Source organism: Erpetoichthys calabaricus, chromosome 4 (genome assembly GCF_900747795.2).
Source record: "Erpetoichthys calabaricus chromosome 4, fErpCal1.3, whole genome shotgun sequence".
NCBI lineage: Eukaryota > Metazoa > Chordata > Cladistia > Polypteriformes > Polypteridae > Erpetoichthys > Erpetoichthys calabaricus.
The window spans coordinates 331410155-331437405 of record NC_041397.2 but is presented as its reverse complement, the minus strand read 5'-3'; the positions used below and the strand labels follow the sequence as shown (position 1 = coordinate 331437405).

Here is a 27251-nt window from a genome sequence, read left to right as displayed (position 1 = left end):
TCCGGGGTGTCCAGCTCTAGTCCTGCAGGGCTACCCTGGCTGCAGGATTTCATTCTAATCATCATCTTCCTCACCAATGTCTGCTGTTCATTGACTTCCCTTCACTTTATTTTAGTCACCTTGTTTTTAAGACTCGTATTCTGAATTGCTTATTTTTTTACAGACATCACCCAAACAGAAATGAGACGTGACGTTGTGAGCCAACAGATGACCACCTAAGTCAAGGCCTCAAACTCCAACCAGTTTCTTATTTAGCAGCTGATTCCTAGTATTAATTAAATTCTTTAATTCTTTAATGGCTTGTTGGTGGTCTCAGGCTGCCACAGAAGATGTTTCCCAAACTGTTGATTTTCATTTTTCTATGACCATTGTCAAAACGGTGGGGCAAGGTCCTTGGTTGTCTGTCACAGATGTTTTTTACGTTCAGTAAATTAAAAAATTATTTAAAAATGGATTTTTTGCTTCTGTTTTGTGAAATTCTCAGATGATACTAAAATTGAATGAACAGCAGATAGTGAGGAGACAGCAACAATAATTAAGAAATACTAAAACAATCTTCAGAACCTTCACATTTTCACCCACTTGGAAAATGCAGTTTAAAGTATAAAAGTGCTACAAATGGGCAACATCAGCTATAAACACAAGAGGAGAGACACAGTCCTACAAAAGGCAACCTCTGAGCAAGATTTAGGGGTTTATGGTGATACAACATGTTCATCAGTGAAAAAGCGACTGAAAAGAAAAATAAAAAAGTTAAATAATAAAAATCTACTGAATATAAATCATCAAGGGACGTATTGCTCAAACTACATAATGCACCAGTAAGGCCATATCTGGAGTATTGTGTCACCACACCACATAAAAGACATAACAACACTTGAAGCTGCACAGAGGAGAGCAACCAGGTGCATCATGGGACTTCAGGACACGTCAAACTGTGAAAGACTCCAAGAATGAAACTGTTTAGTCTGAGCAGAGGAGACTCATGGGGACCTCATCCAGGTAACTCGGAGTTCTTTGGCTTAGCAATTACAAGCAGCAGAGAAGTATGGGGATTTCTAGGGGGACTCTTGTTTTGTTTTGGCACACTGGCCTAATAATGATTAAGTTTATAGAAACGGTGTGGCCTGTGGCCCAGTTATGGCTAAGGGAAACAGAAGGTTCAAGGTGAGGAAGTTCTAGTCACCGATTATGGCCCTGGAGAGTGGGGACAAGAAATTCACTGCATTCTGTGACGTGACAACAAGGACCCTATAAAACTGTAAACCTGAAAGCAATGAAGTGCCACGGCAGCCTTTTGCTCAGTCAGTTTTACACAGAAAATGAGCTGGCATGGCAGTTTAATCCTGTGAAGCAGCAAACTTTGAAAGATGTCATTTGTTTGATTTTTGAATTGTGAGTAAAGTAGTGTGGCCTGGAGACTTGGGTAATTAAAGAAGGAGGGTGTGTGACTTTGTATTTACTGTATGAACTAACATTCATAGATATAACAAAAAGAAAATACATTTAAAAGCACCATAAACAGTAGGTTTAAAGGTTCCTCGTTGTTGAGCGTGCAGAAGTCAGTGACCATCTCCATCATCACATTACATACAAGAAGAGTGAATGATTGTGTGCCGTAGCACATAAAAAAAAATCAAACACAAATCTGTAGAATAATCTGACATTGCAGAATAGCACTCGTGCACAATAATGCATTCAAACAAAGCTAATAACAAAGAACAGTTTTACATCTCACATGTTTGTCCACTTAAACAGAAACCTACACCTGCAACTCATCTGCAAATAAAGCACTGGGTGGACTAAAAGACCCTCCTTGATGTTTTTACCACAAACCATCCATCCATCCATCTATTGTCTCCCGCTTATCCGAGGTCGGGTCGCGGGGGCAGCAGCTTGAGCAGAGATGCCCAGACTTCCCTCTCCCCGGCCACTTCTTCTAGCTCTTCCGGGAGAATCCCAAGGCATTCCCAGGCCAGCCGGGAGACATAGTCCCTCCAGCGTGTCCTGCGTCTTCCCCTGGGCCTCCTCCCGGTTAGACGTGCCCAGAACACCTCACCAGGGAGGCGTCCAGGAGGCATCCTGATCAGATGCCCGAGCCACCTCATCTGACTCCTCCCAATGCGGAGGAGCAGCGGCTCTACTCTGAGCCCCTCCCGGATGACTGAGCTTCTCACCCTATCTTTAAGGGAAAGCCCAGACACCCTGCGGAGGAAACACATTTCAGCCGCCTGTATTCGCGATCTCGTTCTTTCGGTCACTACCCATAGCTCATAACCATAGGTGAGGGTAGGAACGTAGATCGACTGGTAAATCGAGAGCTTCGCCTTGCGGCTCAGCTCCTTTTTCACCACGACAGACCGATGCAGCGCCCGCATTACTGCGGATGCCGCACCGATCCGCCTGTCGATCTCACGCTCCATTCTTCCCTCACTCGTGAACAAGACCCCGAGATACTTGAACTCCTCCACTTGAGGCAGGATCTCGCTACCAACCCTGAGAGGGCACTCCACCCTTTTCCGGCTGAGGACCATGGTCTCGAATTTGGAGGTGCTGATTCTCATCCCAGCCGCTTCACACTCAGCTGCAAACCGATCCAGAGAGAGCTGAAGATCACGGCCTGATGAAGCAAACAGGACAACATCATCTGCAAAAAGCAGTGACCCAATCCTGAGTCCAACAAACCGGACCCCCTCAATGCCCTGGCTGCGCCTAGAAATTCTGTCCATAAAAGTAATGAACAGAATCGGTGACAAAGAGCAGCCCTGGCGGAGTCCAACTCTCACTGGAAACAGGTTCGACTTACTGCCGGCAATGCGGACCAGGCTCTGGCAACGATCGTACAGGGACCGAACAGCCCTTATCAAGGGGGCCGGTACCCCATACTCTCGGAGTACCCCCCACAGGATTCCCCGAGGGACACGGTCAAATGCCTTTTCCAAGTCCACAAAACACATGTAGACTGGTTGGGCAAACTCCCATGCACCCTCCAAGACCCTGCTAAGTGTATAGAGCTGGTCCACTGTTCCGCGACCAGGACGAAAACCACACTGTTCCTCCTGAATCCGAGGCTCGACTATCCGACGGACCCTCCTCTCCAGGACCCTTGAACAGACTTTTCCAGGGAGGCTGAGGAGTGTGATCCCTCTGTAGTTGGAACACACCCTCCGATCCCCCTTCTTAAAGAGGGGGACCACCACCCTGGTCTGCCAATCCAGAGGCACTGTCCCTGATGTCCATGCGATGTTGCAGAGGCGTGTCAACCAAGACAGTCCTACAACATCCAGAGCCTTGAGGAACTCCGGGCGTATCTCATCCACCCCCGGGGCCCTGCCACCAAGGAGTTTTTTGACCACCTCGGTGACCTCAGTCCCAGAGATGGGGGAGCCCACCTCCGAGTCCCCAGACTCTGCTTCCTCATTGGAAGGCATGTTAATGGGATTGAGTAGGTCTTCGAAGTACTCCCCCCACCGACCCACAACGTCCCGAGTCGAGGTCAGCAGCGCTGCTTCCCCTTCCTGTGACGCCGGATGGTGGACCAGAATCTCCTCGAAGCCGTCCGAAAGTCGTTTTCCATGGCCTCCCCGAACTCCTCCCATGCCCGGGTTTTTGCCTCAGCAACCACAAAAGCCGCATTCCGCTTGGCCTGCTGGTACCTATCAGCTGCCTCCAGGGTCCCACAGGACAAAAGGGACCGGTAGGACTCCTTCTTCAGCTTGACGGCATCCTTCACCGCCGGTGTCCACCAACGGGTTTGGGGATTGCCGCCACGACAGGCACTGACCACCTTACGGCCACAGCTCCGGTCAGCTGCTTCAACAATAGAGGCACGGAACATGGCCCATTTTACCACAAACATGTAATAAAATTATATGAATCAAAAGTGCAGTTAGCTCCTCAGAGCCTGAAAAGTGACTAACCTTTGTAACAGATTAGAAGAGGAAGGCAGATGGACCTGAAGGTGAACCACACTGGTGTTTTTGTGGAATACGCTGGTGTCGTGACAATAATGTGATTTCTCCATAGGTGATGCCTGCATGAAGACGTTTCATTCCAAGGGTCTGATCATTCAATGGATAAGTGTAATTGGGAACTGAATCCTGACGAATTCCATGCCAGATACGTGACACATGCCCACTACTGACTAAGTGACTGCTGTGACCATAAAAGAGGCTTAGTTTGAGTCAACTATTATTTATATTCTAGTGGGCAAGTCTCCAACAGACCTTGGTGTACCACCACAAAGGGAGACCTGACAGGTACTGGAATTAACATGGAAAAGCATCAGCTAGAGGAGGACCTGTCTGTCAGCAATAAGTACCTCAGAAGTGTTAGTCAGAGGACACCAAGCACACATTAGTTACCTGACAAGTCTCATACATTAGGGATCACCAGTTGTTGTTATATTAGGCATTGCGCTTTGCCATTATAACACTTATGAACTACCATGAACTTGAATTTATTTTGTTTTTTTACTATTTTACCTTTAGCAAAACACATTAGGAGAGATGGGCTGAAGACAGGAAGTCTCCACATGGACTGCTAGATGACAGCACAAGGCCCCACAGATGATAAGGAGAGGCCTGTGCTTTATAATAAAGGACAGCTGGGGTTGGAAACACAAAGGGAGCCGCCGTTTACCAAAGAGTGCAGAAGGACTTGGGGTCTCCAGACGGAGCTCAGGTGGGACAGACCAGAGAACTTTATGTGATGTACACCTGACTCTGCAAATCGATTTATTTTTGTGGATTTCCATGAAAAAGATTGAAGAATATGAGAGTTTGGGACAAAAGCAGCAGAGACATTTGGTGCTTTAGGCGCAGCGTTTAGTACTGGGATGGCCAAAACACAGCAAACAAGATCTACAACTGCACTGGAGTGACGCCTACATGACTTTTAGAGTTTTGTTTTCTGTTTTCATTTTGCTATTTTATTCCCCATTGCTCATCACTCCATTAACTTTAATTTGTAATTTAAATTGATTCAGTTCTGATAAGGAGTAATGTTTAGTATTTTTTTATGGCCAAAAGTGGCATGCAGACATGGCTGTGTCACATGTAGTTAGAATTTGTGAAAAAGCAGATATGTAATTTGATATTCCTGCTTCTAGAGGATCCCCTTTGTTAATATTGATTATAACCAAACACATGCTGCTCTACACAGAAGAAGTTGTTCAGCCATTCATTTCCACCTGTAAATGTAAGTTTCTAAAACAACTGCATGTTGGCGTCATTTTGAACTCGCAGATGTCAACTGCTGACTGCACTTGAAGGACCTCACAATAAAAACGGACATCCTGCATGTGTGTGCTACAGCTCTACGACTCTGCAGATTTCTGACTGTCTGCTTCTGTACTTACATACAAGGAGGACTTCCTCTCATTGTCAGCTGCTGTCGTGTTCTCTCTCAGCCTCTCATTCTTCTGTCACCTTCACGGTCAGGACGCTGCTCACGTTGTCTCTGCTCATTCTTGCAGTGCCTCCTCATTCACTGACCAGGAAACCCCCCAGCAGACATGCAGGTGAATTTGGGTTCTCAGTCTTTGGACCCTGAAGGTGGTCCATAAACAACTGGCACAGAGTAATGACCTGAAGAGACAGAAACACATTTAAAATGAACAAACCTGCCCTGAGACAAGTATGTTAGCTGCTGCTTCAGCTGTAAACTCCACTGCCACAAATTACACAGAGCTGGAGAGACCTCAGCTCAACACACAGAGGCTGACAGTTGTTTTTATGATGGTACACCTTTAGCACTGGTTGTCGAGGATTTTCGCTGTATTCATGTGTTGTAAACCTTGCACAGGAATATCAGGATTGTTCCATTCACTCATCGCTAAGTAATTCATAGGGCGATAAACAAACAGAGACAGAAAATGTTTGGCCAGTTCATCTCCACTGTTCAGTTATCCCTCTCTGTTCATCTCCTTCTCAAAATGTCATCAAGTTGAGATCCAAAGGGCCACAAGCCTGTCATGTGAAGGCACCAACAGAAAAGAAGAAGGAAGTCCTGCAGCCATTAAAGTAACAAAATGTGTCAAAATAAAAGACCCAGTTAAGCCTAGACTTGACATACTCAAAGATCAACATCTCAAATACTGTAAGGGGTTTCTGTGGTTTTTTCTTTTTTCGTTCAACAGAAAATGCAATTGAATGTAACAGGAATGAAAAAATAAATAGAATTGTACAGAAAGCAGAGACATCACAGTAAGACTCAAAAACCCGAGGTTTCCTTTGAGCTGTTTCAGTAATACCATATATCACACTGATCCTATACTAATTAATGAATATGCAATTATCAAATTAATAATATCAAAAACTTGTAGCGGTCCGGTGTCGCTAAGATTCACACCTTCGATAAGATGGTGATTTATTCATTTTTTTGGTGGAGATTTCAGGGACACACCCAGCCTCAGCCCAACCTGCACGCACTCACAAACAGAGACAAAAACAAAGCAAACCGGTAATCAAACAGCAAATGAAGAATGTAATGAAAACAACAATACCACTCCTGTTCCCCTTACAGCGACTATACATTAAATACACAAAGCACAAACAAAACACACACAGCAAAGTCCAATATAATGAAATGATGAAATGTAATGATGACGATAGATAATCCAGAGATTCGCACGTTGAATGGGAATGTAAAGATAGTCAAGAGCGCTCCTTTCCTCTCAGGATGGCCATGAATCCACTTCCAGACGCCAACCACAAAACAATCCAGGACAAAAAAAATAAGTGCAGCTAGCCCAACAGAAAGCAGACAGACAGTAAACTTGAAACACAATTTACAAAAACTTCCCTTTTTGGTCACTGGCCCCCTTTTTAAAAGCTGCACTGACATCCTTTGACCCCAGAAGCCCCTGCACCCTCAATAGAAGACCAATCAGAGCCACTGCAGGGAATGCTGGGAGTTGCAGTTTCAAATTCGAGCAGCACTGCTACAAACTGAATATTAAGGTTATGTGAAAATGTGATGAATTACATAAAACATACAAAACAAATTAACAGAGAAAGACATAAATAACACAAACTACTGTGTCAGCCACACTCACCCTAACATTTAAAGGCAAGATGGTAAGTGTGGACAAAAGTTGAGAACAACAACGGGAGACAAAAACACCAATTTAAAATAAAAAAACAATTTCTTTATTCTTGGTGAGAGGAGGCAAGCTGCCCACCTGCCAGCTCAAGTTGCTACTGACAGGTCAGATCAGAGAACCTGCCCAAAGCAGGAAGTTTATCTCTTTTTATAACCAGTCTTTATTCTTAAACCAAAAGAGGAAATATGGCAGCTCATGTTGAGGTCACATAGAGTTTGCAAGTAGCTTAAAATGACACATTAGATCAATACAGGAGAAGTACATGGTAGTCTTTAGATAAGAGGACTGTCTGCATATCCAAAATTCCAGGTTCCCTATTCAGCTTAAGCTATGCAATTCAGCTATGACTAGTTTTACAGCAACAGCACTTTGCAAAACATGTACTTCCCTATTCTTCTGCACCATCAGGGTTACAACACTTCAACGGCTATGTGGCAGTTACAATTTAAGAATCTTTTTTCAGCATATAAAATGATTAATGTTATACTGTCGGTTAATGCACAGCACATAATAATTGATTATACAATATCAAAAGCTACCTTAAAAGTTAGTTTAGTACATTTGTCTTACAAGAATACACTTTTACAGCTTAACGTATGTATTGGGTAACATTTTGTTCGATTGGCTTAACACATTCTTATTTAATACATAAGTGTCATGCTTCTTATAGTTCTATTAGCATCATACTTTTATTATTTGGACAGACTGAAGCACCTTAATTCTAAATATGCTTTCTCACAAGGTACCATATAATAAACTGGACTGAACTCTGCAGACACATTGGCAACAGAAACAGGAGTCAGACATTTGAGATCAGCATCGGCGTATCTGCAGCAACTAACCCTAACGCGGCCCTGATATACGTGACACTATCAGAGACTGACTTGATATAAATTAACTTCAAGGACTTACTGTGAATTCTGAAAATTACACAAACTCCAGGGAATTGCTTGCGTGAAACAGATGGATTTAAATTTGTTTTTAACTAACAGAAGAATAACAAGAAGGACACAAGAGTATCTTAATGAGAAGGAAGACTATGAAGTGATTTCCTTAAAAAAGCTTAAAAGGAGAAAAAAATTAATGTTGAACAAAGAACAGAACTAGCAGAAAATTAATACAGAATCACTTTTTACAGTAGAATTGTGTTGCTGTTTATCTCTGTCTATAAGTGGACTTCTTACTGGAAAAGATGGCAACCTTTGAATTTCATAATGTCTTGGAAGAATATTTGTCACCTGAAAAATTTTACTCCAGTCGAATGAAGAGGGAGCGAAATGAAATGTGACGTGTCTGTGAACTTTATAATGGATATGTACAGCTTTTTGTATGTACATCGTATTGATGAAAAAGGCAATAAGGATTTTCATTTTTAGTTGCAATACGACCTTCGTAATCTTGTGGTTTAAACGTAAAAGTCACAACATTTTCCGTATTTGGGTTAATGGATTAACACTAGAATTACCAGAGCCTACGAAAAAACTCGTAAATCCGTCCCACCTTAAATCGCGTCTTAAATCCGTTTGCACCTCTCTGCCAGAGTCTTTTGTCATCTAAATGTGCTGATAAACACAAGCTACTAGCAGCCAGCTATTCCATCCCCCCACCGACTTAGAACGAACTTCTCCTAGCTCATGCCTTGCCTTGATTTGATTACAGTATTTGGGATTGAAGTGGAGTTTTAGAGTGGAAATAATATAGCGTTATTTGGAATACACGCATTTCATGTGTGTTCCGTTTCTATAGTAGTCTGTGCAAACACATTTTTAAAACAGAAACGTTTTTTGATATCAGATGTAAGAAAGGCGCTAGATTGCGCCTGACCTGACACAGACTGGACATGGAGGCATGTGTAAAATATTTATTTTTCTTCAGCTGGAGGGTACGTCTTCCCTGTGTCCCCCAGCCACAACGCGGTCCCCAAAGCACCACCAAACAACCACAAACTTTCTTCTTCTTTACCACCACTCCTCCTCTAAGCTTTGTCCACTTTCCACCCAACTCTGGCTACTGAGTGGTGGTCACTAGCTCCTTTTATTGGGTACCCAGAAGTGCTCCAGGTGGTTGATTGCTGACATCCGGCTGCACCTCTGGGTGTGGCAAAACCAGTGCCCAAAGGGGGCCAGCAGCTCCTGCTGCGGCACCCCATAGCGGCGCCTGCGGAACCCAACCCCTGCGGAACCCCCATGGAGTCCGAGGCACCCCAGGGAGGCTGCCATCTAGCCTCCAGGGGGAGAGGTTGTGTTTCCCATGCTTGCTCCCCTGGTATATATGCTGTAGGGGCATCCCAGCCGGGCATGGGCCCCGGCCATCCGTCACACAGATTACATCAATACAATAGTTTTTCCATAATAAAGTTAACAAAAATATAATGAAGAAGGTTAAATTACATACAAGAGTAGCAACAGCTAAGTTATTACAAGAAAGCGAGATGCAGATAATAATAGCATTACAAATTGTTATGCTCAGAATCTTACACGTTTTAATTGCTTTAGTGTTTTTTCTATTTTTTTAAAGCTATTTCTAGCATATTAATGTCCATACAGAAAGATGTAACAGAGGGTCTAACATTCTGAACTTTATACTTATGTGTAAGAAATATATGAAGGAAGGAAACCATAGTTACTACATTTTTTAACATTTAGTCTTCAAAATTGTATACAGTAGAAGAACAGTAATTAAACAGTGAGATATTGGTTTGTCATTCAAGACAGTAACAGAATAACAGAAATAAATCTTTATAAACATTTTAGAATAGGAGCAGAAGTAAAAGAAATGTGAGTGGGGATTTGTCTTCATTTGTACATAAACTACGTTTTGGGGATATATATGTCATACTTATGAATTAATTGATTAGTTGGCTACTATTTATTCATAATTTTGAAATGGATTTATTTAACATTGTTTGATAGAAAAAACTTCTATGGCACAAAACAGGCAATTTTAAAATTTATATCCGAAGCCATCAGATAAGGGTGGTGTGCGTCTGATGTGGCACCATGACAATCTGGGCACCTGCTCTTATCACATGCCACTGCTTATCGGCTTATACATTTAACTGAATGTAATGGAGAAGGCTTGCTCCTTAGAAATAACTTTTTTCTTATCACTGCAGTTAGAAAAACAATGCCACTTTATTGTGTTTTTTTTTCTTGACCCTACAGGAGACCTGGTTGTAATTAGCCTTCCATGTGGCTCAACAGATGCCAGTGTACTTGAATTCTGAGACACAACTGGATGTTATTTTGTTCTGTTTTTAAGATTCACAATTCGAGATGATGTGCAGTTCATGTTAGATTTGCTATTTTTAGAGGTAAGACTACTGAGGCTTTCAGTTTTAGAAGTAATTTGTGTACAAATTTCTGAAAAGCCTCACCATATTTATTACTTGATCTGTAATATTTGCTGGTTGGAATACTGTCATCTCTGTTTGTTTATTGTGCCCAGTAACTAACACTGGCTTTTTAATTTTAGACAGGAAAGCCTCAGAGTGTGAATCCTCACAAACACAGAGACTGAGGAACATCAGTACCTTCTTCTTCTTTCAGCTGCTCCCGTTAGTGGTTGCCACAGTGGATCATCTTCTTCCATATCTTTCTGTCCTCTCCATCTTGTTCTGTTAAACCCATCATTTGCATGTCCTCTCTCACCACATCCATAAACCTTCTCTTAGGCCTTCCTCTTTTCCTTTTGCCTGGCAGCTCTGTCCTTAACATCCTTCTCCCAATATACCCCTCATCTCTCCTCTGCACATGTCCAAACCAACGCAATCTCACCTCTCTGACTTTGTCTCCCAACCGTCCAACTTGAGCTGACCCTCTAATGTCCTCATTTCTAATCCTGTTCATCCTCGTCACACCCAATGCAAATCTTAACATCTTTAACTCAACCATCTACAGCTCTGTCTCCTGCTTTCGGGTCAGTGCCACCGTTTCCAACCCATATAACATAGCTGGTCTCTCTACCGTCCTGTAGACCTTCCCTTTCATTCTTGCTGATACCCGTCTGTCACCAATTACTCCTGACACTCTTCTCCACCCATTCCACCCTGCCTGCACTCTCTTTTTCACCTGTTTTCTACAATCCCCATTACTCTGTACTGTTGATCCCAAGTGTTTAAACTCGTCCACCTTCGCCAACTCTAGTCCCCTCATCCTCACCATTCCACTGACTTCCCTCTCATTTACACACATGTATTTTGTCTTGTTCTTACTGAGCTTCATTCCTCTCCTCTCTAGAGCATATCTCCAACTCTCCAGGGTCTCCTCAACCTGCTCCCTACTATTACTACAGATCACAATGTCATCTGCAATCATCATAGTCCATGGGGGCATCCTTGATGTAATCCCACCTCCACCTTGAATGCATCCGTCACTCCTACTGCAGACCTCACCACGGTCACACTTCCCTCATACATATCCTGTACAACTCTTGCATACTTCTCTGCCACTCCCAACTTCTTCATACAATACCACAGCTCCTCTCGAGGCACCCTGTGGTATACTTTCTCCAGGTCCACAAAGATGCAATTCAACTCCTTCTGGCAATCTCTAAACTTCTCCATCAACATTCTCAGAGCAAGCATCTCATCTGTGGTGCTCTTTCTTGGCATGAAACCATACTGTTACTCACTACTCATCACCTCACTTCTTAACTGAGCTTCCACTACTCTTTCCCATAACTTCATGCTGTGGCACATCAGTTTTATTCCCCTGTAGTTACTGCAGTCCTGCACATCCCCATTATTCTTAAATATCAGCACCAGTACACTTCTTCTCCACTCCTCAGGCATCCTCTCAATTTCCAAGATTCCGTTTAACAATCTGGTTAAACACTCCACAGCCATCTCTCCTAAACACCTCCATGCTTCCACAGGTATGTCATCTGGACCAATGGCTTTTCCACTTTTCATCCTCTTCATAGCTGTCCTTACTTCCCCCTTGCTAATCCATTGCCAACCGGCCCTTTTCTCCCTCCTTAGTGTTCAACCTCTCATACAACTCATCATATGCCTTTTCTTTAGCCTTCGCCACCTCTCTCTTCACCTTGCACCTTATCTCCTTGTACTCTTGTCTATGAAGATGTATGCATCTTCCTTCAGTCTTGTACGTCACCCTATGTTCCTCCCTCTTCTTAAAATACGTATTCACCACAGCCATGTCCATCCTTTTGGCAACATCCACTATCCTCTGACCTTCTTCATTCCTCTCCCTGACACCATACCTACCCATCATCTCCTCATGTCCTCTGTTCCCTTCACCAACATGTCCATTGAAATCCGCTCATAATCATTACTCTGTCTGACACTCTTTTCACCTCCAGGACACTCTTGACATACTGTTCCTTCAGAATAACTCCTACTTCATTTCTCATCCTATCCCCACCATGATAGAACAATTTGAATCCATCTCCGATCCATCTGGCCTTACTCCCCTTCCATTTAGTCTCTTGCACGCACAATCTATCAACCTTCCTTCTCTCCATCATATCTGCTAACTCTCTCCCCTTACCAGTCATACTGCCCACATTCAAAGTTCCTACCCTCAGTTCCACTCTCTTTACCTTTCTCCTCTCCTTCTGCCTCTGGACATGTCTCCCTCCTCTTCTCCTTCTTCTTCTCCTTCTTATTCTTCTTCTTCAGCCAACAGTAGCCCAATTTCTGCTAGCACCTGTTGGCTAACAGAACTGGTGGTGGTTGTTGATAACCAGGGGCTCGACCGATCCTGTATAGAAATTTGTATTGTTGTCCGCATATTGATTTGGCAAAATTTTACACTGGATGCCCTTCCTGACGTAACCCTCCCCATTTATCCGGGCTTGGGACCGGCATGAAAAAACACACTGGTTTGTGCATCCCCTGTGGCTGGGTTGAGGCACATCAGTACCAGCAGTCACAAAACGGGGATGTTGTTCCATGTTGCAAAAAAACATTTATTTTCTTAAGTTACTGTGCTTTGTTGTTGGGTTTTGAAAGTACCAAGACTTAATTTTAACCTAAAACAAAACTAAGGCAGGAGAGAGAAGCGAAGATGTTTTCATGTAAATAATGACACCTGAGCATGTCACATTAGAAGCTCAAATATACAGAGATTGTAACACAATATCTACTGTATGCGTAATGTAAAAGAAAAAAAAAAAATGCTACATATAATGACCGTTAAGTTGGGGTTCTTTCAAAATCCAACAAAAAACTACGTAATTAAAAAAATTATATTATCAGTTATACGTTTCTCTAAGCAGACCTTTATCTATTTTAAAGGTTTTCTTTGGTAATGATTGATCTACAGGTTGTCACACACGTGCACTTAGGAGGCAGTCAACAAGTCCTGAGGTGAGTGATATAATACAAGATAAGGGGTTGACTTGGGGTACTGAGGTCTCTCTGTCTGTCTCTACAGAACAAAAGAAGATAAACAATAAAAACACTCACTCACCGACAACACTTCCAATTACAAAAAATGGCTCCATGCAGACAACTCCATCTGGGATGACGTCACCTCCGGCTCCACAGCATGAGAAAACATCCGGTCCATCTTTGAAGACATCACTTCCAGTCCACCCCTGATGATGCCACATTTTGGTTCCTTGATGATGACGTCACTTCCAGTTCCTCAAGATGATGTCACTTCCAACTTCTGTTAATGTCACTTCCGGTTTTATCATCATTTCCTGCAGCCATTTTGTATATAAATGATCATTCAACTCATGTAATCTGTCAAATGTTTTGTTTTTTTTCAACCAATATTGACCAAATTTTGCTGCCATTATATGGGGAAATTCCCCAACACTTTTTGCAGCTTTCTGCGTGCTTTATTCCTATTACCAAGAAAGGAGGCAGAACAAGAAGTACGGGTACACTTTTTATTAATGTTTGAACTAAATGATTGAACATCGTTTGTGTTTTTAACAGTTACAGTGAGGTGGAAGAGAGCAGTCGTGTTGGGGGCAGCAGTTAAAGAAGAAGGAAGAACAGATGTGTGCCATGTTGAAGTAGTGGATGGCCCTCCTGCCTGGCACTCCAAGAATCCTCCACATCAATCTCTGGTCTGATCTGCTGTGCGTTTGCCAAGTGATCGGGAGGTATTGGCCTGTCTCAGTCTCAATACACTGGCTGCTTGTCTCACATAGGATTGATTTCAAGGTTCTATTAAATATATAGAAGGCTTTGAGTATTTTAGACCCTGCCTGTATTTTGGAGTGTCTTCTGAAAACATTTCTTTTCTCAAACATTACTTTTCTTTTTATTCCAAGATCAACCATAAAACCCAGCAGCTTTCTCTACTCATGCAACAACATCTGAAATGCTTTGCCAATAGAGAAGTGCCAGGCTACAAATGTCAAGCATTTCAAAAAACTTCACCAAGCCCACTTTTCTAATTTGGCTTTTTCTTAATTACTTACATTAGTTGTAATAGATTAGAAATTGTACAGTGTATAGTTTGTAAGATCTGCACTGGGCAGTAACTTATGCTGTGTTTCTCTGTTCTTTTTCCAGTTTATTGCAGTGGTGCCCCCCAGCATCTCCACCGTCTGTTACATCAACTGCAACTGCCTGTGATGCCAGAGAGAAACAAAGTTCACAAGATGTCCTGAAATGGAATTGTGATTGGACTGAGACGGCCACAATTATGTATGCTGGAATGTGCAGAGGGGGCTAAGTGGGCTTTGGCTTGGGACCCCCAGAGCTTTATTATCTCCAGCATCCTTGAAAGCTGCAAGTTTGTCTTTGTCCCCGGCCATTTAACTATGCAGTGTGTTTATTACAAAGGACAAGGAACTCTCAATTTGCTTCTTACTTACTTTTATAATACCTTCAATTTTCTTTGTAACTGTTTATTTTTGTAGAGCAATTTGAGCTACACCTGTAAGCAAAGGTGATATAGAAATACTATTACTGAACAAATGTTAAGGGACAGATCAGGAAAAATGTCAGTTTAAATAGAACTAAATTTTTATGGAATATTGCTGGATAAAAATTCTTTGACTCTGATTAGTATCTTGTTCATAGAGCTAAAGTAGTATTTATCCCTTTTTTTGACAAATTTACTGTGTTCAAAACCTTTGCTAACAATTTTTTTTTAAATACTAAGGTAAAAATCTGTAAATATGTTTGCGTTCTCCTTCCCTAATAGTTATACATTAATCGCTTGCGTCCATTTTTGTCAAATCACTCTACTGCCATTTTAGTCAACAGTTTGGTCACCTCCCGCCTGGACTATTACAATTCACTTCTCTTTGGTCTGCCTCAAAAGTTATTACATAAACTTCAACTTGTTCAAAATTCGGCTGCTCGTATAATTACTAAAACACCCTATTCTGATCACATTACACCCGTTATTCAGCAGCTTCATTGGCTGCCAATAAAGTTTAGGGTCAACTACAAAATTTTAGTCCTTACATATAAGGCCATTCATAATCTTGCCCCCACATATCTCTCACAGCTCCTACAAGTCACTAAACCCTCTCGTATGCTCAGATCCTCTTTTTCCATTAACTTAAATAATCCACCAGCACGTCTTGTTACGATGGGATATCGCGCATTTAGCAGATCGGCACCTTCCTTATGGAACTCATTACCTGCTTATCTTAAGAATATGACTACCCTTCACCAATTTCAGGCTAATCTTAAAACTTATCTGTTCAAAATTGCTTATTCATTGTAACTGTTATTGCTGTTTTATCTGATGTTTTATTTGGATTTTAAATTGTCTAGTTATTGAATGTTTATTTTTTAACCTGATTGTACAGTGACCTTGAGTTTTCTGAAAGGCGCTTCAAATAAAATGTATTATTATTTATTATTATTATTCCCTAATAGTGTTTAACACATCCCCATTGTTGGCCATTTTCATTGCATTTGTGCTCTAGTTAAATGCATTTATCGTTTATACATCTTTATGCTTACTGAATTTTTCTACTCATTTGACTCTCACTTTTGTGTGTGCATAATTTTTTTTTTTGAGAAATGTTGTTTCCACATCTTTCACTTTTGCTATTTTTAAACTGCTATTCTGCTATTGACAGTGTGGTGTGACTATTCACCAGCAGTGATCTTCACAAATTAATTTATGGAGAATTTTGTATTTTTTTAAACAATTAGGAGAAATTATCACAATGTTTCTTTGTTAGTCAGATTTTCGTGGACGGCGTGAAATGAGTGTTTGTTAGGGAGATAAAAACTTATTTATAATATGATGGCGGTAGGACTCAGGCAGGTGGAAATTGTGACTTCTTATGGAGATTATTTTAACGGCACTCTAAGCCAGTGTTTCTGACCCATTGGTCATTTCACCGACTGACTTGTTCACACTGTAATATATTCCCAATTCCACACCATTTTAACCGGCGGTACCAACAGCACTGTGAGATTATTTTTCCCATTTATATTCGCGTGAATTTGACTAATTCAATTTATACATGTGGGTCATCAATGAACATCTAAGTAAAACTGGGTCATAAGGCCATAAAGGTTGAGAACCACTGCTTTAATGCTTCCACGGTTTTACACTGCAGGTCCAGTTAAACTTCCAGACACACACTTGGAGCTAGGAGCGACATGTCAGCCCCTCCATTTCAGACGAGATAGTAATTGAAATTTCAAATCATAACATTTTACATATTTTGGAATTCAAATATGTAATAGCAGCGTTACAGCACACGGCTTTATTTTTTATTACGTGACTGAAGTTAGCCGCTCATTCGAAGCTACTTACTCGATGTAACAGTGATGTAAGCAACATTTCTGTGTTGCACAGATAATTTTTATACGTGTCAAAAAAAAAAAAAAACGCACTGAAAGTTGTTTTTCATATAGTGCAGTTCTTACTTTACTGTTTGACCAGGACAAATATTACAGTAGTAAAAATGTCAACACTCCCCAGGATCCTGATCAGAATGTTTTACCAGTCTAACATTGACCTGACCTTGAAATCTCAGGTCTCCGTGACCATTAAAATGAAATGCATATTCAAGCTGTCTACTCAGAGTTACACTTGAGACCTGTTTATTATCTCTGATGGGAGGTCTCAGTTGAATATCTTTACCAAAAGAAACTTCAAAAAGCCTATACCTGTATACCTGATCAACAGTATTAATTTAACAAATGTGTGTTCTGTATTTATACCTATATGAAATAAAGTATATTCATTCCCAAAAAGTTTATCTTTTTATATTAACAGTGTGATAGTTGAATAAGATGTGTACAATAAAACTGCATGTTTATCCATAAATAATGTGTGGAGTTGTGAGTGATGTCTTGTAATAATGGAGCATATAAAGCCTGATTTAGGATTTTGTAATATATGATGTACTTTCTGGGGCTTATCCAAAACTTACAAGGTTCTACAGGTTTTGCTTACTTCGTAGAATGATTCAGGCAAAAGTGTGACACATAATCAAATAATTCCGCAGGACTTAGTTTTAAAAGTTTTAATAAAATTCAAAGCTAAACAGTTCACACAAAAATAAAGTTAAAAATGATTACAAGGAAAGGGAAGGTTGTATATAACTTTTATATATATATATATATATATATATATATATATATATATATATATATATATATATATATATATATATATATATATATATATATATATATATATATATGTGTGTGTGTGTGTGTGTGTATATATATGTGTGTATATGTGTGCATATATATATATATATATATATTGCGAAAGGGTGCGCCCGGACACAGACAGGCAGACACGTTTACAGCCATCACCACACGTTTATTTACACAAATCTATTATTTACAAAGTCCTTACGTGCACCACACCAAACCCCCCCCACAGTCTCTCACAAGTCCTGGCTCCTTCAGCCTTCTCTTCCTTTCCACACAACACACAGGGCCTCTCCTTGCCCCCTCTGCACCGGCCTTGTCCACCTCCTACCCGACTCCAGCCTTGATTGCAGGGCGGCGGCTCCTTAAGTAGGCGGCTGATTGCGGGCCACACCCAGCCACCTGTGACATGACTCTCCCGCTAGCTGAGACCTCCAGGGACCAGCGGACCATTCCGCAAGGACATGAACCCCTCGGCAGCAAGCCGACACTCCGTAGCCTAGGGCCCGATCCTAGAAACAAAACAGAAAAACAAGGGTGGAGGCATTGCCCTGACGCAGCCCCACGGCTCGTCTTCAGTTGGGCCAACGCTCTCGGCCCCGATCGGCACCCCGATGCTCCTTTTTCCGGCCTCCACCTCGGAGCCTTCCTCGATCCCCGCCACAGGACCACCAATGGGATCACACGCTCCGTCTCCTCCCAGCCAATGGGTAATTCCTCTGCCACCGCAGAGGATGGCCCTTTGAAGAACATGCACACCCAGCGGCACGTCCTCCCTTATCGGAGTAACTGGCTTCCCCAAGCCGCTTCCTCCGTTTACTTTGGGACGTCACAACGGTTCGGATCTGCCCATTGTAAGAGGGCTGACCCAGCCCCGCTGGCATCCGGAGCTTCACGGGGTCGGTCTCCCTTACCTTCCCCGCTGTGCCTCTCCATCCAGGAGCTCCTGCAGCGCAGCGATCCTCTCCTGCCTGCGGCTCTCGATCCGGTGCCACTGCCATCCCTCCTGACTCCAGCGTCTCCGCCCGGAGGACACATCACTCGGTCGGCGGCGACAGCACAAGGCGCAATTGTTCTTGCAGGCCCTGTAAAATCGCCACCAAGGAGAGAAGCAGCCGGCGGTGGGCTTACCTTGCTAGTAGTTCCACTTACCGACTGCTCTGTATGGGCGCTTCCCTGCAGCCCACTCGGGTTTCTTTGAAGCACGGGACGGACATTCCCTGCTCTCGCCTCTGACCAATCACTGGCGAGAGAACAGGACACGCTGTCCAATCCCGTGCCTGATAGGAGGAGGGACTTCTAGATGGCCATCTCGCTCTCCTCTCTCACTGGAGAGCGCTTCTCCGGGCAGCTCCTCTGCTGCTGCAGCTTCCCCAGCTGCAGCCTCTCCTTCTCGGCAGCCTCCTTCTTGGCCACCGCACTGTTGAGCCGCCCCTGAAACACAAAGTCCAACCACGGACCTCCACTGGTCCGCGATACCGTGTTTCCCTGTGGGGTTGGGTGCACGCCGCCCCTGCGGCACGTGGGTGAGCTTGCCTGCTGTGCCGGGCCTTTTACAAACTTTTCCATGAATGCAGGTCCCCACCTTGACCCAGGTGGAGCATCCTGCTGACTACACCACTGTGAAAGGGTACGTCCCGGACACAGACAGGCAGACACGTTTACAGCCATGACCACACGTTTATTTACACAAATCTATTATTTACAAAGTCCTTACGTGCACCACACCAAACCCCCCCCACAGTCTCTCACAAGTCCTGGCTCCTTCAGCCTTCTCTTCCTTTCCACACAACACACAGGGCCTCTCCTTGCCCTCTCTGCACCGGCCTTGTCCACCTCCTACCCGACTCCAGCCTTGATTGCAGGGCGGCGGCTCCTTAAGTAGGCAGCTGATTGCGGGCCGCACCCAGCCACCTATATATATACAGTGGACCCTTGACTTACGAACTTAATTCGTTCACGAGGGCTGGTTGTAACTCAAGTTGGTTGTAAGTCAAGACTATTTTTCCCATAAGAAATAATGGAAATACCCATAATGCGTTCTGAACCTCCCACTGCAACACTTACTTAACCTTTCCATAATAAAAAAGGGTTGTATAATGTGCATAATTTACCAAAACACCAATAATTTTTCTAATGTACTAACCATAAAGTTATAAAAAGTGCCTAGCCTACCAGAAGCAACAATTTCATACTGTACTCACCATTTAATTTGACATCTTTGGGCTGCAGGAAGGGAGGAGGAGGAGAATGAAACGGAAGGTTTTTTAAAGGCTTTCTTTAATTTGCGTTTGCAATCATTTCAATAGCTTCTTTTGCGTTAACAAGTCGTTGTATCATTGTTGGTGAGTAACCATAATTAATTTTCTACGCAGTGCTTATTGCATGTACATAGTTTAATGTCACTGTACACACATTTTACTGTATACAATTTTTCTTGCATTGTACATATTTGTTGCTGGTGGCCTGTCTGTCATAATGGCTGTAACATATGTGATATCGGAGACGCTTGATATCTTTAAAATAATATTTAGGTTTTACTGTATATAAACAGTGTGTTTACATACGTACATAACTTCAACGAATCTTACCTAATATCTAAGAGAATACAAAGGGTTTATGTTGTATAATTGTGCGGGAAATGTTTATAATACTGTGGGAGAGTTTATAAGGGCTTAAAATATATAAAAATAAGCATATGACCATATGGTTTTTACTTTGTGGATTTTCACCTTTGCGGGGGGTTCTGGAACGCATTAATTTCTGCCTTCTGCCAGCCCCTCACTGGTTTTACTGAAGAATAAGCCACAGTGAAGTGGTACCCAAGGCCTTCGCCTACTCACTTAGTCTCCAAATATTTCACTTCCACTATAGTCTAAAATTTATATTTTTTATTTCTTACTATATTGAGGAATTGTTCTGTTCTGTGTACTGCATTGTATTGTATTGACCCCCTTCTTTTGACACCCACTGCATGCCCAACCTACCTGGAAAGGGGTCTCTCTTTGAACTGCCTTTCCCAAGGTTTCTTCCATTTTTTCCCTACAAGATTTTTTTGGGGAGTTTTTCCTTGTCTTCTTAGAGAGTCAAGGCTGGGGGGCTGTCAAGAGGCAGGGCCTGTTAAAGCCCATTGCGGCACTTCTTGTGTGATTTTGGGCTATACAAAAATAAACTGTATTGTATTGTATAGTGGGGCAGTGTCAGTAGGGCCTGCCTATAAGTACTCTATAGCAGTGGTCCCCAACCTTTTTGACAGCAAGGACCACTTTATTAGATGCAAATTTTTCCACGGACCGGCTGGGGTTGGTTAGTTTTATACACAATTTACATAACATTTCTATTATTATTAAGTTATTAAGCAGTTCGCATACGTTTGCAACCCGAGATTTTTCTTCTTTTTTTGCATATAACAAAGACATATGCTTTGCATTTGCCATTCCAACAGATTGCACATCACAAACATTAACACTGTTATCTTTTTTACGTGTCTGCCATTTCTATAGGAGGGTGACAATGAGTTAAATTCCAATGGATGTTTTTCAAATGTTGACAAGCAATAAGCAAAAGGAATCAATGAAAACCACAGACAACAAAAACAGCAAAAAAAAAAAAACAAACAGTACGAGGAAAGTTCAAAGAAAGAATTTTTTTTTACAATGTTTCTGTTTGGGGATCGTTGTGTAAATGTGTACAACTGAGCTGCGACCACAGATCTAACTGCTCTGTGGATGATTCATTCAGGCATTTCAAGGTCACTTCGTTGTAATGAAAGCATCTGCTGAATGTACTTCGTAGTAACGAGATTTCTATAGTTTCGTGTCATATGGGGAAACTGTCAGGACCGTAACAATACTTTGTTGTAATACTCTGTCACCTCGGTCTCTCTCCTCTCTGTGCCACTGCAAAGCCCCGCCCACCAAGCGTTCTGAAAAGACTGAGTGAGTCTCCGTTGCCGGCAGTTCTCTCGCGGCCCGGCTGTCAGACGGCTGCGGCCCGGTAGTGGGTCACGGACCGGTGGTTGGGGACCCCTGCTCTATAGGATTTTTACTTATTTACAATTATCCCTCAATTTGATCTCTCAGTTCTGTATTCTCCATTATTGAAGCTTCTTACCACGTCTCCTTTGACAGAGTGAAATCCCTGTGAAAATGACAGAATTTAATATCCAAAAATTCCCTTATCTTTGTTAGGGCGCCACTGAATACGCAGTTTTCCGGGTTCTCATCCTGTCTTCTGGAGCACTTGGCCTCTTCCTAATCATGTTGGGGATCGCCAATTATGTTGTGGAAAAGAACTTTCCTCTGTATTTAAAGAAGGCAGTGACAGAGATCAGATGAGAATGCAGAACATATCTTTATTTGCACTGAGTAGACATAAATGTCTCAATCCATAGAGTGAGCAATCAGAACCTTATGTGATACATCACACTATCTGACTCTTAATATGCAGAAGTTTATCATTTTAACCAATCAATTACATCCACAAGTAACTTCATATATAGCACATGTCGATTCTCACATTATTCTGAACACTCCTTTTTATAATAATGCATTTTTATTAAGGTCAGAGGCCATGCAGTGTGTAAAACATACAAAAACAGAAAATGCCAGGAAAGGGGTAAATACTTTATCACATCACTCAAGACAGACACAGGTTGGTGACGTATCTTTATTTTACTAAATGCTGAACAGACTTGAATGTGTTGCTTGTTACACAAATATAAAATTGTTTTATAAAAATCAGAACCGTGCATTTCCTCTCATATGTAAATGAAGTTTTATCATTTCATCAGTTATCTCTAACCACCATGTGCAGTTCAGGGTCCGGGGGTCTATTTAGTCAGAACTGAGAAGAAGTCACAGACCAACACTGAGATTACAATAAGATGTCAGCTTTCATGTCCTCCCAGTCCTGTATGTAGAGTATGTTGTCACTCACTACCTCTGTCACCTACATGACAAAGTGAGGTGACCGTCTGGACTCGGCTCAGACTAGCAGCTCTATGATTTACTGATGAAGTGATCCTTACGATTCCTGAAGACAGCGGCTCTGGCAGGTGACTGGAACTCTTGATAGCAGTTTAAGTACGAAGAGGAAACGCAGCAGTGGACTCACAGATCCAGTAAAAATGATGGTCACAGCTGTAGTTTCTCACGTTGCCTATCTGCAGATCTATCATCAAACACTTTTCTTTGTAGTCATCGCTGACTCTGAAACACAAGAGGAGCTGTGAGGCCTTCTCCTGACCTGACTGACCTCGTAGTCTCACACACATCACCTGACTTCAGACATTAAACAGATGAAAGGCCACCAGGCTGTGCAGCACAGAGGATTGTAAGTCAGCAGTGTGGCTAATAAACTGAAATTCAATCCTCACTGGACACAGGCAGGCTGGGCCTGACTTAGCCATGGTGGGTGAATTAAACTAAATTATAAAGGACACTCATAATAGAAACCATACTGGACGATGACCCCCCACACCCACCCCACCCTGAGTCAGGGTCGTCATTGTGTTCAGATGACAAACTCTTCATTCGTGTATTCTGATTCAAATGACACAACTCTACTTTTAAAGATATATATAAGGTACTGTATATTAGCACAAAGGTCTCTGAACATTAGCAGACACACTTTTGATGGTTTCTTAGATTTTCCACTACATAAATTTAGCAATGCTTGGTTCAAAAACCACTTGATCTTTGTAAAATGAATGAATACGTCAAAGCCTTCATTGTGATTTGTGTAACTTGACTGTTTTTTCCGTGTTGATTGACGTGACTTTGAGGCTGACGTCTAGAAATGCTGCCATTGCTTCCTGCTTTCTGCCTGAATACACTTCTGCTAATCTGCAGTAGCCGTCCTCAGACACACGACTGACTAGTTCACTTTATCAGGCCTCCGATGATTCTGAAGACTTGGCCTTTTCTATTCTACTAAAGCCTCATGGCCTCATGTCACATTTCATGTGTTGTGTTGGACTCCTCGTCTCTTCTTGGTATTGAACTGTTCTCACTGCTCTGTGGGATACGTGAATTGTGAAGAGTGCATATTATAACAACATGAACTAAAACTTGACAAGTCATCATATTGTACTTACACCATTAATAAGACATGAAGATGAATGTGGGGCAGCGTGATGAAGCTCTGCCCAAGTATATGGTACTCTGCTCATTTCAGAGTTTGGCTGCCCTGTGCCAGCCTGGCTTTTGGGCAGATTTTGGGCTCTTTCCTGTCCGGATGGTGTGCAGCTCCCTCAGTTGGATACAGCAGGCAGGAGTAGAGTTGTATGGTTGAGTGGACTCTTTATGACCAACAACATCCCATAATCTGCCTATTATATGTCAGCTGTCACACCCGCAGTAATCCACTTTGTGTCCATTCACACTCCTACCTCAGCCACTTCGGCTCCTCACTGTCCCTGTGGCACCCTGTGGCCTCGTGGCACCTCAGCCGGGTGTTTAAGTTCAGAAATGACATTCTCACTTATTTCCTTGTAGTTTGGTTTACTGCACTGCAGAGCGTTTGTCATTTGTAACATATTTCATTATTGTCTTCAGAGCTCTGAGAAACGACATTCATGACTACATGTGTGAGGCCAGCAGTACTGGCAGGATTAGGGAAAGGAGTCGATAAACGTGAAGTCAGCAGCCACCGGCCATATTTATGTGATATTTATACAAAAATGGTGTGTGGTTCAATAATGTCAGAAAGGCACAAATTATTGTGATGTCCGTTCATCTGTTTTATGTTATCAAATAAGACAGCAGACAGTGTGTTTGTCTCCTCTAATGACAGTAAAGTGTCATCTGTAGGTGACCCCCTTTCTGCTCCTGCCTAATACGGTTTTGGAGCTCATTCAGTCAAAGTGAGACGTCTCGACTGAAAGGAGTCTTTTTACCTCTTGGATTTTCCAGGTTTAGCATCCATCCTGGTAGATTTGTTTTCTTACCTGATGTTGTATCGGCCAATCCAATAATGTCTCCGTATATCTCTGACAGCAGCTTTCCTTTTTAAAAATCCCTGATAAGAAAACAAGAAATGAAGAAGTTGATGTACAGCTGAACTTGCATGTGTCTTTATTGTATTGAATTGTCTTCTCTTAGTCACACTCATAAATGCTCCATTTAGTCTCCACTTATAAATGTAACAAACAAACAAAACTCTCAGTGTGTTGCCTGCTTTTATAATAAACTGAGCTATTGTGTCACTTCTTGTGTCACATGAGCAGATGGCAGTGATGTCTAACACTAATAATGTGTCAGTGTGCTAACAGAGATACTGGATACTAAATACGACATCCCTGGGGGAAATCTCACAAAAACCCCAGCGCCCCAATGGAAATCAACCAATGATAGAATTTGCAGACATTTGTACTTATTTGGGTCTTAACAGGGGCCTATCACCTCAGAAGGGCAGTTCAGTGTAATTCTGTGTTTTATTTGGAGCTATGCAATGGTCACCAGGGGCCTCATGCATAACGCCATGCATAGAATTCACAAAAAAACATGGCGTACGGACAAAAGCGGAAATGTTCGTATGCACAAAAAAAATCCAGATGCAAAAATCTGTGCAAACACCAACTTCCACATTCTTCCGCTACATAAATCCCAGTCAGCGTGGAAATTAATGCACATGCATGCGCCTGCTGCCCCACCCCAACTCCTGCCAGAATTACGCCTCTTTGAATATGGAAATCAATATAAATAGCCCATAAGCTCAGCGTTCTGTGAAAAGGCAATGGCAAAAGCACAGTGGAAAATTGAAGAATTTCTGCAAATTCCAAGTGGAGGCAAGGAAAATGTACTCTTTGTTGGTTTAAACAGTGGTATAAACAACAAATGGAAGTTGATCGCGTAACATAGAGTGTCAGAGAAACTCGAAAGCTCAAGTTCACAAAGTCGCACAGTTCCCGAAATAAAAAACGAAGTTGTCAAATATCAAAGTGTAGTGAAAAGGCAAGTCGTAGCCCACTGTCTGAGTGCCATAAGAAAGCTTATTAGGGTACAGAGAAAAGAAAAAAAAATAGGCACACAGTGGGGAAAAAAGATCAAAAAGTCAACTTTATTCTCGAAATTTCCAGTTTAATCACGTAGTTTATTTTGTCGTTAAAGTAGAACATCATAAACTTCATCTTAAAATCTTTAATTTACTAGTTTCTCAAATCCCATTGTAACTAAAATAGCACGTTAAATACTTTATTTTGTTTGTGTTCTTCTATGGGCTCTGTGTGTGAATCACTACCTGCTTTTTAAACGGGCTTTCTCTTTCTCCGACAGGACACAGAATCCATTACATTCGTGATATTACAGCTCTCTGAATAATTTAAATACTGAGATGTATACTTGATATCATTTTCATGATGATAGGAGTTAATGTATGTTATTAAACATGGGAACATGGTGGTGCAGTGATAGTGACGACCTGGCGCCCCATCCAGTGATTGTGCCTGCCTCATGCAAGATTGTTGCTGCGCCTTGCGCGACCTTCGATGAAATGATTTATTGTAGCAGTACTGTCTTTTTCAAATGAATTAATCCCTGATTCCCGTCCTTCATTTTCTTTCTCCAAGTAACCAATCGCAACATGATCAGCTCTGTAATAGATGTCAAGCCATCTGTAGGCTTCGTAGTACATGTTTAATTATTCTATCCATCTATCCTTCCAGTGTCGTGCCAGCCCCAGCAAGAATGCAGCACGAGGCAGGAACAATCCGTGAACCGCCAGATCGTAGCTAGCGCTGCATCACCGTGTCCTCACATGTTTAATTATTAACAATGTAGATTATTTAAATGATGTAAACATTTTATCTGTATAATGCAATAAACATATTTTGCTGCATTTCATCTTAAAAACGATATCGTCATCATTATGTAAATACGTGCTTTATAAAGTGGCTCAGGTTGTACAATATTGTAACTGTATCACAAGTTTACAGTGAGGTGATTAAACTTATAATTACAAACAGTTCTAACAAAGAGCACTTGATGGACTGATTGATTGCGTTTAGAGTTCTTGGGATGAAAATGTCTCTGAACTGCGAGGTCCGTACAGGAAAGGCTCTGAAGCGTTTGTCGTATGAGAGCAGTTCAATAGACAGTATGGCTGAGGCAGCGTGTGCTTGATGCTGTATACCGATAATTCTCTTTTCGATCAGCTGCTGTAGAGCTGTGATTCCCCACTCAGATACAGTGATATAAATACTCCGAGTGGTGCAGTGAGAGTAATATGGAAAAAGATGATCTGCTGTGGCAACCCCTAACGGGAGCAGCTGAAAGAAGAAGAAGAAGGTGCAGTGAGAGTAACAACGCTAAAGCAGTTATGGTATTTGGAATAGTTTGGACCATTATATTGTTACATTACAGGTTCATTACAATCAGAGGCCTTAAACTAATAAACAATATGCGGTTAATTTCAGTGTATTTGAAAAAGCTGCGTCTGGGATGTGGATCTAAAAAAGAAAGGGAAACCACACTGGAACAAAAGCACTGCTTTGACGCTTGGTGCCACCAGTTTTCAAAACCGAGCAGAGAACTTGCGTACACAAGGGTTTGAGCTACCGTGGAAATGTGCGTGGCTTTACAC

The 27251-nt window shown here is 42.1% G+C and overlaps 1 protein-coding gene across 14 annotated transcripts in view; it reads right to left on the bottom strand.

The window, feature by feature from the left end:
- LOC114641392 (C-type lectin domain family 5 member A-like) overlaps nucleotides 1–27251 on the bottom strand; it is a 1576682-nt gene that overhangs the window by 1512790 nt on the left and 36641 nt on the right. The window lies entirely within an intron of this gene.